Source organism: Vulpes lagopus, chromosome 19 (assembly GCF_018345385.1).
Source record: "Vulpes lagopus strain Blue_001 chromosome 19, ASM1834538v1, whole genome shotgun sequence".
Lineage (NCBI taxonomy): Eukaryota > Metazoa > Chordata > Mammalia > Carnivora > Canidae > Vulpes > Vulpes lagopus.
The window spans coordinates 10,714,536-10,729,545 of record NC_054842.1 but is presented as its reverse complement, the minus strand read 5'-3'; positions in this window follow the sequence as shown (position 1 = coordinate 10,729,545).

The window sequence follows — 15,010 nt, the reverse complement described above, 5'->3', positions numbered from 1 at the left end:
AATTGTTTTGGAGCAACTAGGCAACTATAAGCAACAAAATAAAACAAAACCTTAACATAAGTCTCACTCCTTATAAAAAAATTCAAAAATGGATCACAAACTTAATATACAATGTGAAACTATAAAGCTTTTGAAACTAGAAAAAAAAAACAAGGAAAACTAGTTGGAGTTAGATTTCTGATCCTAGTAATTTAAAGGTCTTGACTAATATTCTTGAACAAAAACAGGCGTGGTTTTATGGCAATGATACTGCTTCTCTTCAATGCCTTGTAAATGGTCTCAGAAGGTCACCCCAGGAGGTTTCTCAAACCATCTCCAGCAATGGCATTGGCCAGACATAAGTTATGTGTGGCTTTCCAGAGTGACGCTTTTGGGGGACAGAGTTCATTTGGGTGTAGAAGTCCTATGACCTTAAAAACAAGAGAGCCTTTCTCCTTTATAATCCAGTTTGTATAATTTCGCACTTTGGTGGTATTTGTCCTGCAATCCTGAGAGCCTCAGGCACTTTACCCCTTAAAAACCCAGAAGGGCAGGAAAATCTCTGAGGTGTTGTCTTTCCTGAGGATGAGAGGACCCCTCCCCAAGAAGGTTCTCTGGGGAACTCAAACACCTCATGGCTGGTTTGGCCTCAGAGGACTTACGTGGGTGCAGGAAGGCAGGTCATTCTCTGTCCCATGCATGAGCTGACTTTTCCTTCCGTTGGCTGATACCATGTGAAATCTTTCTCTCTCTCTCTCTCTCTCTCTCTCTCTCTTTTTGGTGGATACTCCTTGTCAAGTATCTATAGGCGCAGGAGGTTTCCAGGCCAATTCTGGTCCTCAGGCTAGAGGAAATTAAGCAGCTCTTTCCCTGCCCCAGCCCCTGCTGGTGGCTCTTTCACTCTTGCAACTGGGGGATGCTGCCTATGCCCCACCCTTACAGAGGGGCTCAGCATCGCCCTTGCTCTTGTCTGCGCCTTTCTCCAGCCCAGATAAAACTATCTGTTCTCAGGAGTGAAGCCCCAGGCTCTGACTCAGCTCCTGACTCTAAGCTCACTTAGCAGGGCCCAGCCACATACTGGGGCTATCTTGCTTTCTTCATGGCCTGGCTGTCTTAGTATTTATTGCCTTATGTGGTAGCTTCTTATTGCCCCTGGCTGATACCTCCTGCCAGGCACCCCACTTTCCCCCAGTCATAGTTCGGTTAGTCAGATGGCTCTGGAGCACTCCTAGAAGCAGCTCGGTTTGCTGGGTCATAGGGTACAACTTTTGTTGTAACTAACTTTTGTTGAGCTAACTCTCCTCCTGCACTAAGGTACTAGATTATAGCCAGGCTTTATTCCAAGGAATTCTATGGAGGAGCCATTGACCCTCTAGAAATTAGAAAAGAATCAGGCCTAGAACTGGACATGGCTGAGGGTAATGGTAGGGAAGTCTCCTCAGGCTCTGTGTTCTACTCCAGGGACCAGACTAGCTCTTAGAGGGTCTATTCAAACCCCAGGTGTCTGCCTAGGTGGATACAGGAACCCTGGGAATATAGTATAGTCTGGGGTCAGTACCAGTGCCTCTGAAGACCATGGCCAAAGGCCCACAGCCCCAGGAGTGCTCTGATGCCCTGGGCCAAGTCCACCTGTGAACTGTGTGCAGCTGGTTCACTAGGTGAGTAACATCCTGCAGCCAGACCAGGGAAGGGGGAAAGCTCCACATCTGCTCCAACTTTTCTTTCTCCTAAGTGGAACTTGTTCAGCAAGCAAGGCATACCTTGCTCTGTGCTTGAGTCTGAGTAGTCACACTGGAGTTTCCTGGTGCCTGATAGTGTAGACCTGAGCTCAGTCTTCCCACAGGAGGGACCCCCAGCCCTCATTCTCAGGCAATCCTACTGCATTCCCTAAGAGCCAAGAAGGCAGGCTTTCTGATGAATGTTAGCCAAGGGGTTCCTGGCTGATTGCCAGGGATGAATTCATTTCAGAATGGCAAATCTTCTGGGGTAGGTTGGAAAAGCCAATTCCTATCTCTATTTTTGAGACTTCTTTGTCAAACCTGTTAAAAATACCAAGAGGATTCTTCAGCCAGGAGGCTGGATAATCTTGTCTCTACCCTAAAATCAATCCATAAGAAGAATCTTTTAGAAATCTGAATAGCCAGAGACATTTTTGAGAGCAAGTGCTCAGAAAGTGGTACGTTTGATGACACAGTGACAGATGACTCAGTAAAGTGACCTGCATCATAGAAACTGCTAGTGCTGTGCACACTGTCCTTTATCATGTGGCCAGGGAGCTTGAACAAACCGGCCTAGTAAATGATTCTGGCAGCAGACAGGGAGGAGCATCAGGGAAGAGGTGCTTTGGGAACCAGGCAGAGACAGCAGAAGGGTGGCATTGACCCAGGCAAGCATCGGAGCATGGCAAGCGGAGACAACTGGCCAGTTCATATGTTCCAATTCTCCCAGTCTCTTGAATGAAAAACTGATCTTTACATTAAAAAGGGCTTTCCCATGAACAATTTAGGGAAATTCTGACAGTTACAGTCTTGTTGGGAAGGCATTACATGTGCAAACCCAGTCTTGTATGCAGGGACACAAGACATCAGGGCCAGTAGAGAGCCTGACTTCAGCCAATAGTCACAGAGTATGGGCTGCACCCCAGCACCGTCACATAGGTCAATTTCCCTGGTTACCTGTCCTTGAATCACTTAGCGCACAACAAACATCTCGGCCCTTCCAACAAACATCTATTGCTACCTAGATTTCCAAAAGACTTCTCTGGATCACCTCACCTACTGACTTAATCCTGTCCATGTGTTAGCAGGATTTGACTCAGGAACCTCAAGGAAGTAGATAGGAGTGGGTTGGAGAGATAGTGGTGAGAGGGGCATGGCTGTCTTCTGGTGGCTCGTGACAGAGCGAGGGAGACAGGTACGGGTGACCAACAATTATAACACCATGTGGTGAGGTTTAAATGAAGCTGAACCCTGTGTGTCTGGCACCCACAAGTAAGGCTGACTAACTGGGGGGGCAGGAGGCAGAAGGCAGGATAAGGAGAGGCGGGTTGTGGAGTTGCAGCAGCTTGGCTGGTCTTATAAAATAAGTAGTAGGCATAGGGCAAGGAAAGCTGGGCTTTCTGGAGAGGGCGCAGAAAGACGGGTGCAGAGATCAGCGAGCCATGGTCTATCTGTGGGAGAAGGGGAGCACTGTGGTTCTGGGGGTGTTGCAATCCTGGGAGCCGATGCTGCAGAGGGAGGTGGGAGTGGGATCACGAAGGGTCTTGTGTGCTAACGGAAGGAGGCCAAGCTCTCCTGTAGGTTATTGGGAAAAAGCAGGGAGCTTTGAAGAGGAAGTTTTGTAATTAGCTTTGCTTTTTAGGACTAGAACTGGGTATTCTTTCTTCCTTGCCAGCCTGTGGGGATAAATGAAGTTACAGTGATCGGGAGGTCATGTTTTGCTCCCATAATTTCATATTCTCCTCCCAACTACTGAACCGAAGGACCCTATCCCAGCGGCGATATCTCAGGGAGGCCCTGAGGGGGAGGCTCCTCCTGGGTCTAACTCTGAGGTCTGCAGCTGCCAGCCTTGGGCTGAAGTTGGCCTCCCTGCCTCCTACCAGCTCTCCTGCCCCCATCCACACCATCCGTGCTCCCCTCTTCTGAAGGTAGGGTGTTCTTTCTTCTCTGTGTTCTGTCTTGTCACGGGGCCCCACGGCAGGGTTACCGAGGCCTAGGGGTATCACAGGATTTTTGTCAACCTTCTTCTTTTTGTTTTTAAGACTTTATTTTCTATTTATCTATAAATATTTTATTTTTTATTTATTTTTAAAAAATATTTTATTTATTTATTCATGAGAGACCAGAGGGAGAGAGGCAGAGACATAGGCAGAGGGAGAAGCAGGCTCCATGCAGGGAGCCCGACGTGGGACTCGATCCGGGTCTCCAGGATCACACCCTGGGCTGAAGGCGGCGCTAAGCCACTGAGCCACTGGGGCTGTATAAAAATATTTTATATATAAATAAATATAATATGTATATATGTATATAATAAAGATGAAGATTAAGGTTTACCATTAAACTTTTACTTTGAGACTCGCCACTTTTTCTCCAGAGCACAGGGGTGGGGGTGGATTTGAGGCTCACTTTTAAAGAAACATTTGCCTGTTTGGCCTTTTGCTGGGATGCTTTTCAGCCTCCCCTGAGGCAGGTCATCAGTGCAAGTTTACAGTTGTGTTTAAGTGAATTCCTAGCAACTCAGAAATATTTTAGGAGGCCAATTGAATTTTGGAAGCTTCTCTGTGGTTAATGCTATGCTTCTTTTGTTGAGGGTCAAAGTCATGTAGAGGAAAGCAGAAGACACTGTGGAGGTAGGTAGGTCCAGAATTAGACCAAAGGAGCTCAAGCCCTGATCCTGCCACTTACCGTGTGACCCTGGACAGGTTACTTAGCTTTGTTCTGCCTCAGTTTTGTCATCTATAAAATAGGGATGCTAACAGTATCTACGACATAAAATTGTGATGATTAGTTGAATGAAGCATAGAGCTGTGCCTTTAGTATTTCTGATGTGCAGCCGCTTTTTGCTTTCAGGGACAAGGAGGGGGGCAATGTGATTGGTGAATTTGCAGTGGTGTAGGAGCGGTTACATTAGTGGCACTTTCAGATGGCCAAGCTGTGGGACACTGCTTTGCCTTGCAAATTAGCATAGTCCTAGAAGGTTGGAGACTATTTTTCTCTGGAGAAGTTTCAGGTGACTGCTGCCAACCGTTTTTATGGGGGATTTAAAGTGTTGCTTTGCCCAGAGTCAGGGGAATAGATAATCTGACCCTGATGTGTATGGTCTCTGTGAGATTCTGTGGCTCCCATTGTGCAGTGTGGAAGAGTTTGGAAAAGTAAGCTGTTAAAAAAGACAAGTTGCAAGAGGAAAAAAAATATGCCCCTTTGATTCTTGCACTCTGGGGGGTTCTGAGACCAAGGTACGGTGGCTCAGAGACTAATTGAATAATTGCTAGAAGCCCCCAGCTCCCCGTCATCGGCAGAAGAGGCTCCAGGGGCAGAAGTTAACTGAGCTGCTCACGAAGGAAGGCTGGGTCTTCCCACTCTGGCCGCAGAGCCTTGGGCTGCTGCTCACTGCTTAGCCGGGAAGGCAGGAAGTGTCCTCATGAAGTTCATTGTCTCAAGCTGTTCTTCTTGTTGATAGGCAGGAAATGCTGTATGACTGCTGAAAGCCCAAGAGGCTGCACAAACCCAGTGTCACAGCAGTTTTTTGCCCCAGACTTAGTAGGTGGGACAGATGGAGTGCTCACTGTGGCCAGGCGAGATGGCACTCTGTGCAGAGGGCTTGCATCCCCATGTTCTTTGGCGATTTCTGGTGCTGGTGGATTTCATGGGGTGGACCAACCACCAAGAGAAGGGATGTCTTTTCTCCACACTTCAACCCTCCATTTTTGTGTAAAAATAATTGTCTGTTTTCAAAAGCTTATTAAAACTTTAGTGATTAAATAAAGTTGATTTTAGAAAAGAAAAAAAAATCCCCTTTCCACCAAAATCATTTTTGCACATTTCCTTCAGACATAGCCTTGTTGTGAATATGATTTTAAAGATTTGCAACTATTAGTCAACTATATATAGTTTGGTCTTCACTCAACATTGTGTCGTAAACATCATTAGTATTGCTATATGATTTCATAATTATTCTTTAGAGTTTTATGACAAATATTCCACTGAGTTACTAGACCATCATTTATTTAGTCATTTCCTATTAGTGAACATTTAGATCATTTTTGACTTTGGCTATGATGGTGACTGCTGCGAGAGCATCTTTGTATTAATAGTTGGTTTCTTCTATTAAATCCTTCCTCTGGGTAAAATACAGGTAATAGGCTTAGTGAGTTAATTGTTATGAACATTTTTTTATTCTCCTTACTACACCTTATTTTCCAAAAGGGTTGAACCAATTTGTAATGTTACCAGCTTTATACGATACTACCATTTTCTGTTCAACTTTACTCACATTGCCTGTTACCATTAAAACCTGTGTTATTAATTTTTATAGCTAAGACAGTATCCCACACCTACTTCAATTGCATTTCTTGGATTATTACTGTCTTCCCTTTATCTGACCCTTTTGTCCAGGAACCCTTACCAATCCACCCACCCTGCTGGCCTTAATCTTCTATATATTCTATATGAATCTGTTTTCACTGATTCTTAAACCCGGGGAGGATCCCCCTGCCTGCCCCGGCTCCTGCCAGATTTGATCCTCTTCCAGGTTCTTCTAGTGTTCACGTTCTGTCGAGCCAACTCCTCCAGTTGTTTCAATTAAGGAATTACTGTTTCATGCTCTCTGGACAGCATTCCTCCCTCTCCTGATGGAAGGCACTGATTTAGACAATTAGTACAAGTGGGGAAGAGCATTTCCTCATACATTTGATGAGAATGTTTTCTCTTGGGGGAGTTGCCATATCCTTCCTTCATTTATTCATTCATTGTAAAAAATATTACTGAGTGCCTAAGATACTCTGGATAGTAGAGCTATGAAGGTGAAGTTATAGTCTCTGCCCTCATCCAACTCAAATTTTACTGGGGCACACACACCCACTATTAATAAGCAAGTGAGTGAATGAATAATATATCATGTGATAGGGACAAAATAACCAAATAGGTAAAGGGAGAGAATGCTGGGGAAATGTGGACAATGGTAACCTGCAGCTACCTTGTACCAGCTCTTGAAAACTGTGTGCATCCCTCCTCCCAGCCTTCGTTCAGTGACCTCATGTTTGCAGCTAGAAATTGGTCGTGGTGAAATTATTTATATCACACATGTAAAATGCTACAATTCAAGAGCAGCTGGTGTTAAGCTTTTATCAGCACACAGCTGGATATGGGGTGGCCACTTTGCATGGATGAATTAGGGAAGATCTCAGTGAGCAGGTGGCATTTGACAAGGAGGATATGAGGGCAGGAGGCATCTGGGTTTTTCAGGGAAGAGCACTCTGGTTAGAGGGAACAGCCAGTGTGAAGTCCTTGGGGTTAGGTGTGGTTGGAATGTTTTAGAAACAGCAAGGAGCCAAGTGTAGCTATAGCATATTTGGAAGGAGTGAGGAGCAGAAGAAGGGTGACAAGTGATGGGGCCCAGGGGAAGACTGGTAGGAGACAAGATCAGATGTAGTCTTTGTAGGTTTTTGTAAATATTTTGGATTTTACTCCTATTTGAGATGGAAGTCATTGGAGGATTTTGAGCTGAGAAGTGACAAGTTCTGATTTATGTTTTAAAGGATTACTCTGGCTGCTGTGTTGAGTATGGAACTGTAGGAGGACAGAATTCGCATCATTAGCAGGCTATTGAAATAAGCCAGGAGAGAGTTGATGGTTGTTTTGACTGGTACTGGAAGTGAAGAATGGTTACATTCTGAATACACAGTGGAGGAAGAACCCACAATATTTGCTGATGTATCAGATATGCTGTGTGTGGGAAAGGAGCCAAGGATGACCCCTTGCTATTAAGGCCTTTTCTTATATTAACTTTAAAAAGAATGTCTTAGTTTAGAAAGATTTGAGGCATGGCAACAGAGTCTATCACTTACCTCTTTGGCGTTTCTTTCTTTCTTTTACACAAATTTTATTCTGAAGAAAGATTTCTTTTTAACTCTGTTTGATTTTGAGCAGTCCAGTCCTAAGTAAGTCAATCAAGCACAACTGTGGGGAGAGTGCTAGAGGTTCACAAAAATCCATTCTCCTCCTTTCTCATACACAGCAGCAGGACTGACATTGGGCATGAGCACCAAGATGCATCTCTGGGACCAAGTGTGGGCCAAGGGGAGGGAGTGAAAGTATCAATTCCAGGTGATCCCCACACACAAGAGAAGACATCTTTCATCTTTTGAGCTCATAAGCTGAAACACAGATGTCAACATGCTGATGACTTGGCTTTGACCATGGAACCAAGAACCATGGAGTAATAGGATGGAGAAAACCGAGGTTTTGAGATGACCATGAAGAGCAGAGCTGCCCCTCATTTGCCTCAAGACTGCTATGTGAGAGAGAAAACACAGTCTTTTTAAAGTCACAATTTACTGGAGGTATTTTCGGCATAGCAGCTTAAACTTTACCCTAATATAAGAGCCCATTCCAAAACAAATGAATCAATCAACAGAAAATCAGAAATTTGGAAGCAACATAGTTCAGGTGAGGAGTGAAGCCTGCAGGATCAGAACCTTTAGGTGAGTATAAAATGGAGGGAGACCAAGGGCAGAGGCCATCCAGGAGCTGGGAATATCTACAGAAGGCTGGCCATGATTTTGGTGGCAATAGTGAGAACATTTTTATACTGGAAACAGTGAGGAGAAAGATACTGGGTGAAGGGGAGGATAGAATGCTGGCATTTCAATGCAAGAAGATTTTCCCATCATGAGACCTGCGTGTACTGGAAGTGGGGGCTGAAGTCAATAGCGTAGAGGGGAAGTTGTTCTGTTGTGAAGAAGGCAAAACATGAGAAATCATCCTGGGAGAAGACATCTTTGCAGTCACTGAGGAGGAGGGTAGGAATGATCCAGTAGGTCTTTTGAAAAATATGTCTTTTATTGGTCATGCACTAACCTTGATCTATGCTAAGGGAGGGGGAAATAGACACCTAACAACCTTCCACATTAAAGTTAATGGGGAATCTCCTATAAAGTCTAAGGGCAGAATATGGCATGATGAATCTGTATGATTATTTCATGAAGCTTCCCAAAGATAAATAAGGCTCTTAAGAGACGTGTTTATTGGTGAACAATTTATATCAGTGTACGTAGCATCAGCTGGAATGTAATACACAATTGCTGAGGATAAGGCGGGAAACGATTACCAAGTTTGGCTCCAGCTGGCGCTGCCCCCGTGGGAATGCAGTAAATAACTGCCGAATCACAATGAAGATAAATTGGTGCACTGGGTGAACACTTCCAGAGAGCCCGCACGTACCTCTTTCCTCTCTTTAAGGAGCTGGTATTGCCTGGCCCTCGGGGGAAGCAGCAAGGCTTCCCTCGAAGACCAGTCTGGAGGCCAGGTCATCATCTTTGGCAGGAGGAAAGGAGCCATGCCCCACTTCTCCAGGGTCCTATCCAGGCACCTGTGCAAGCCTGTTTCACTGGAGGGACTGGGCTTCCATCTTCTCCATAGCCCTGTGGGTGCCCACAGCTGGAAAAGATCCATCCACTTTTCTTCTCTCTGCATCTTCCATGTTCTGTCATTCCACAGGGACATTCCTATGGTTTTATTCTTCACCCCCCCCCAAATATGTCTCTGTCTTCTGTGGTTTGGCTTTTACTCCCTGACTCTGCAGAGGCTGCTGTTGTTATCAATGCCCAGTGTGGTGGTCAATAAACATATGGGCTGGGAAGTGGGCCTGCTTGGGTAGATATCTTGGTCATGCCATGTGAGGACTTCAGTGTCAATAGATACCCAGAGAACAGAACACTCAAGGTTATGGATAGTTTCCAATGCATTCCCATGAGATGAAGGCTGGAAAAAGTGCCCAATTGATTTGGTGTTTTGGGAGGTAATCAATGACTTTAATTAACAATGGAAAACAGTTATCCAATGTTTCTGCATCTTAGACATCAAGCTAAACTTTGTATTTATGTTTTTCAGGTAATCTTTAAAACACCTCTTCAATTAATAATACCTAACATTTATTGAGTGATTAACATGTGTCATGGGTCAGCTAACTCAATCCTCAGCTCTTTATGTCTACTTATCTCACTATGAACTCCATGAGGGCAGAAATTGACTCTAGCTTTTTCCTTATATTCCGACATGCTGGAACACTATAGGTATATTACAGGTACCCAATAAATTCTTTTTCAAAAGAATGGGTACATGGAAAAATGGATTGGGATCCAGCTGAGATTAGGTCCTAAGAGGCAATGGGTTTTTCCACCCTCATTATTTGGGTGCGTGTGCAGGGGTCTGTCTTCTTAGGTGAAAGTTTCTAGAAGAATTAAAAAAGACTATGAGATACAAGATACAGAAAATGGGGTGAAAAATGAGTGTTAGCCTCTACCTGGTTAGGATTCTTCAAGGTAACCTGAATTGAAGAGGGTGGGGCAGGAGCAAGGACCATTTTGGGGAAGCCAGAAGTAGATACTATTAGGACTTATGTTAAACCAGTTGTGGTATATTATTTGTCACAACAATTATTCCTCAACCATGCCTCTTTGCAATATGACTTTGCCGGTCTTCCCTTCAGGAGGTGAAGTCTCTCTACTTCTTGAATCTGAGTTGGCCTTCTGACTTACTTTAGCCAATAGAAATTGGCAGAAGTGACACCCTTCCAGTTCTGAGCCTATGACTCAAAAGGCTTTTTTCTCTTGAAAACCTGTACAGTCATGTGAATGAGCCCCAGGCTAGCCTGCTGGTTGAAGACAGACCAAGTGGACCAGAGGAGCTAAGTCAGCCCAGCTGTCGGGGCAGGCCTCAGAGACATGAGAGTACAGGAAATGTCAACAAAGCCAACCAACAGCTGACCCGTGTCTGCCTTCAGGTGCATGAGGCAGCTAAGCCAAGAACAGGAGGACCACCTGCTGAGCCCAGTCCCAGTTGCCAGGACACAGTATCATGAACTGGATTAATGGTATGGTTTTAGGTCACTTAGTTTGGGGTTGTTTGTTATACAGGTATAGATAACTAATACATCATTTAACAAAATTTGGGTGGAGGGTGGGAATCTGAGTATCAGAGAAAGCAGTGTGTGTCCCTTACTCCACACTCAACTTTCACTGCAAACAAATGCCATTATTTTTTTACACTTAACTTGCCCAGGTGTTGCTGGAAAGATTTTTTTTTCTTCTTTTTTAAAGATTTATTTATTTGAGAGAGAGAGAGAGAGAGAGAGAATACACATGGAGGGAGGGGCAGAGGGAAAGAATTTCCAGCAGACTCCACACTGAGCATGGAGCAAAATGAAGGGCTCAATCCCACAATGCACAAGATCATGACCTGAGCTGAAACCAAGAGTCGGCACTCAGCTGACTGAGCCACTCAGGCACCCCATAGGGGAATATATCTGGCTAATGTCTAGTCAGTGGCAGAGCCAATAAATCAGTTCATCTACATCCTGTCTGCAAAGGCTTAGTTCCGGAGCCCCCTGCATCTTTGGACATTAGCCCCAAGGAAAGCCAGCATCCATGGCTACAGTGCCCACAAACGACATTTGTCAGTTCCTGCTGCTAGCTCCCTGGAGGTGTGCAGTGATGGGTGGGCACCAGAAGGTAAAGACTGTGGCACTGACTGACTATGGGTCTTAAAGTCCTAGAGCCTGTTTCTTCATCAGTGAAATAGGGACAGTCCCGCTTGCCTCCTAGGGATTACTAGTAGGATGAAATGAAATAGTACATGTGTGGACCCTATCTCATTATAGGATTGGGGTGAGTAGTGAGGGAAATCATGCAAGGGTGGGACCTAGCATAACTGACCTTGGGAAAGATGTCTTCCCCCACATGAGTGAGGAGATAATCCTGGTGCGCCCTTGCCGGCCATAAGCCTGATGTACAATGATCTCTGAGCCATTGGAGGAGGCCCGGGGCAGGGGAGACTTCCCCTTTGCCTCAGAAATCATGTGTCTTGCAGTGGAGCCCTCCTTTAAAGACTTAGCTGACGCCCCGATCAGGACGGGGCTGTACTCTTGGCAAAACTTCTCTGTTCTTTGTGCTAGCAATGTAGTGTTTAGTGAATTTCTTCCTGTTTTTGAGCCCAGAAGTGATTGTGTTGGTGGCCAGGGCACGTGTTTTCCTCACAAGAGAACATGGGAGTGGGAATGGTTTGCTCATTTGCAGCCAGTTCCCTCCTGCCCCCCTCAGTCTGCACCTCCACCCATCAGCATTGCTCCAATTCCTATGGGTCAGCAGGCTGGGCCCAGGGGTGTAGATTTATGTCTATCAGAAGTTTGATTGAGGGCTAGCAAGAGTCATTTGAGATGTGATGACAATCACAGGGCCAGACCCTACAGTTGTGGCTGCTGTTTCTTTTCACAGACTTTTCTCAGGAGCCTTCTGTCTTAAGCAGTTGCCAATACTTGCTAAAAAGCTTCATATTTCCCCATAGCCCTAGGAAACTTTTTTTTTTTAAAGGATTTTACTTATTTATTCATGAGAGACACAGAGAGAGAGAGAGGCACAGACACAGGCAGAGGGAGAAGGAGGCTCCATGCAGGGAGCCTGATATGGGACTTGATCCCAGGTCTTCAGGATCACATAGCCCTAGGACACTCTAAAGGAGAAAACATTCAAGCTTTGGGTCATCTACTTTTTTTTGTCACCCCTTCGCATTCCATATTCTTCCAGAATTTTTGTACACACACACAGGCCCACACTGATATACATGCATACATACATATATGTATGTAGTTCTCCAAATATATGTGTGGGTATACGTATGACAAGACAATACATGTATGCAAATGAATACATACATGTATATATGTAAAATGGATTGGACTGATTAGTGGCGTCTTGTTTTCACTTAATATATCAAAACATCTTTTCTGATCAGTAAACCTTTAGTAAAAGATGACAACCTGGTGCCATAGAGGGGAAGTCTTGCTTGACATCATCTTTTTCTTTTTTTAAAGATTCTATTAACTTATTCATGAGAGGCACAGAAAGAGAGAGGCAGAGACATAGGCAGAGGGAGAAGCAGGCTCCATGCAGGGAGCCTGATGTGGGACTCAATTCCTGGATTCCAGGATCATGCCCTGAGCCGAAGGCAGACGCTCAACTGCTAAGCCACCCAGGAGTCCCTACAGTATCTTTTCAAGAACTGAATTTGAATGTCTTAGGAAGGGGCATATCTCCTTCCGTCCCTGACTGGCCCTGAGGGTGTTTGAGATGGCCATCTCAAGTTTGATATCCTTATTGATGATTATTAGTATCCTACCATATCAATCGTTATTTCTCAGTAGTAACTGGCATTTGGGATCAGGCAATTCCCTGTTTTCCTGGACTATTTTGTATACTGCAGGACACTTAGCATCTCTGACTTCTACTGACTCATGCCAGGAGTGTCCCTAGGTCAGTGTGACAACCCAAACTGACGCTGTGCATGGCCAAACAGTACCATATATTACTATGGATTGTCCTTCATAAATATGTCTGAGTATAAAGATCATGCATTGTAGTTTATCTGGGGGCAGTCCCAGGCACTCTTGTAGTCCAGATGTACTTATTAATAGTACTGCTTTCCTCTCTGAAATGTCCTTGTTTGGGTGATAAACCATTTGGTCACTCTAGGATTGTATTTTGGAACTGGTTAGATTTGTCAGAGTTCTGGACAGGAGATGTTAGACATGCTACATGTGTTCAGTAGGTCTTCCCAGAATTAACCCATTTGTCTGATGGTGGATGGCTTCCACTGGGCAGTGCCATGGACATATTCTACTCCCTGCTCCAGGGCTCAACATCAGGGCATTCAGTGACAAGGGCACATTAAAAAAAAAAAAAAGAGTGAATAGATAATTGGCTTAAAGCCAGAACTAGATTGGAGAAACAGGATGTCTGGTGATCCCTTGAATTCAAGAAGACCCGGAACTTGCAAGGAGGGACAACTTCTTTTATCCACCCTCTGTGAAACCCCAAACAATGAGACAGGCTGTGAATATGTTATTAATGTTTATGTTATGCACTGTGAGGATATCTGTGCTTTACATGTAAAGATTAATAATTTCTCACTGAAATAACTTTTGCCTCTGTAGGGGTAAAACCACTCCTGTTGAGAAGGCATGGCCTAGAGAATTCAGCTCAGGACTGACGTTTTATAGACTAAATCCAGAGAAAGGAAAGGGAGTAGGACCTCAGTGTGTCAAGGGCTTCAGGGCCCTCTCGCCCTCTCCACCTTGGAAACTGGCATTTTCCCTGAGCCCATCCACAGGTGGAAGGTCAGCTTTGTTTGCAACCCCCAGCCATGGGTAATAGAGATCACTCAGGCCAGAGCCAGAACTCAGGGTTCCCAAGTCTTGGGCTAGAGCTCACCACTTTAGTCTCTTCTGTCTCGCTCTGGATTTCTTCCTAAGATGCTTAAACCTCCATTCCCATTTACATCTTAAAGATGGAATAGGTTTGTTTGGAAGGACCAAATATCTCAGAGAGAAGGCTCCCAGAAGCTTCAGGATATGTGTTCAATAGTCACATACAAGGCAAACATGGTGGAGTGAGACTCTTTCTATGGGCTGGTTGGAGAGATAGATTCCATCGTATTTGACTTTAGAAACTTTGTAATTGACCTCCTCATGAGAGGACACATGCTTCACTCACGCTGGGCTCCAGAAAGATTTTCCCCAGGAGTCATGCCTGGGAGCAGCTGGTTATCTGGGATATGGAAGAGGATTCACCCCAAACCTCCTGAATGCAAAGGAGCTGGGTTCTCAACATGGAAGATAGCTGGAGCTGACCTGGCTGCAGACCCTGCTTCTGCCTAATGCTGTTTCCAGCTGAATCCTTAAGCATTTAAAGCCAGCCCCATGCAGGAAATGTGTCTTGTGTTGAAAGCTGAGGTTCTTGCTATTGTTCATTCTTATTTATGGCCTTTTATGGGATTGGTGCTCCTTTAAAGAGACCTGTCAGCTATTCCTTGTGGGCAGCTCTGTTTATTGACACACAATATGCTCTGTGTTAGTTATGCATGAATCATCGGCATTACTACAATCTGGAAGACCACAAAATTTTATAAGAGGTGGTGCCTTTCCTTCTATCAGGTTTCTCAAATGTCCCCTTAGAACTTGCTCATCTGACCTCACTTTGGATTCATGCTTTTCACTAGGAATGGTGTATTGCTACTGGATTTTAAAATTAAAACTATTCTGAATATATGTGGTAAGAAATATTTTAGGGACCATTTCCATGTTAGTATCAATAGTAATCTACATAATATTATTTATTGGTTTCCATGGGCCAGATCTATGCTGAGCACTTCCATGAACAAACTCATTTAATCCTCATAGCTATATTGTGATATATGAATTCCCTCCATGATAAAACCGAGGCTCAAAGAAGTGAAGTAACTTGATCATGAGTACACAGCTG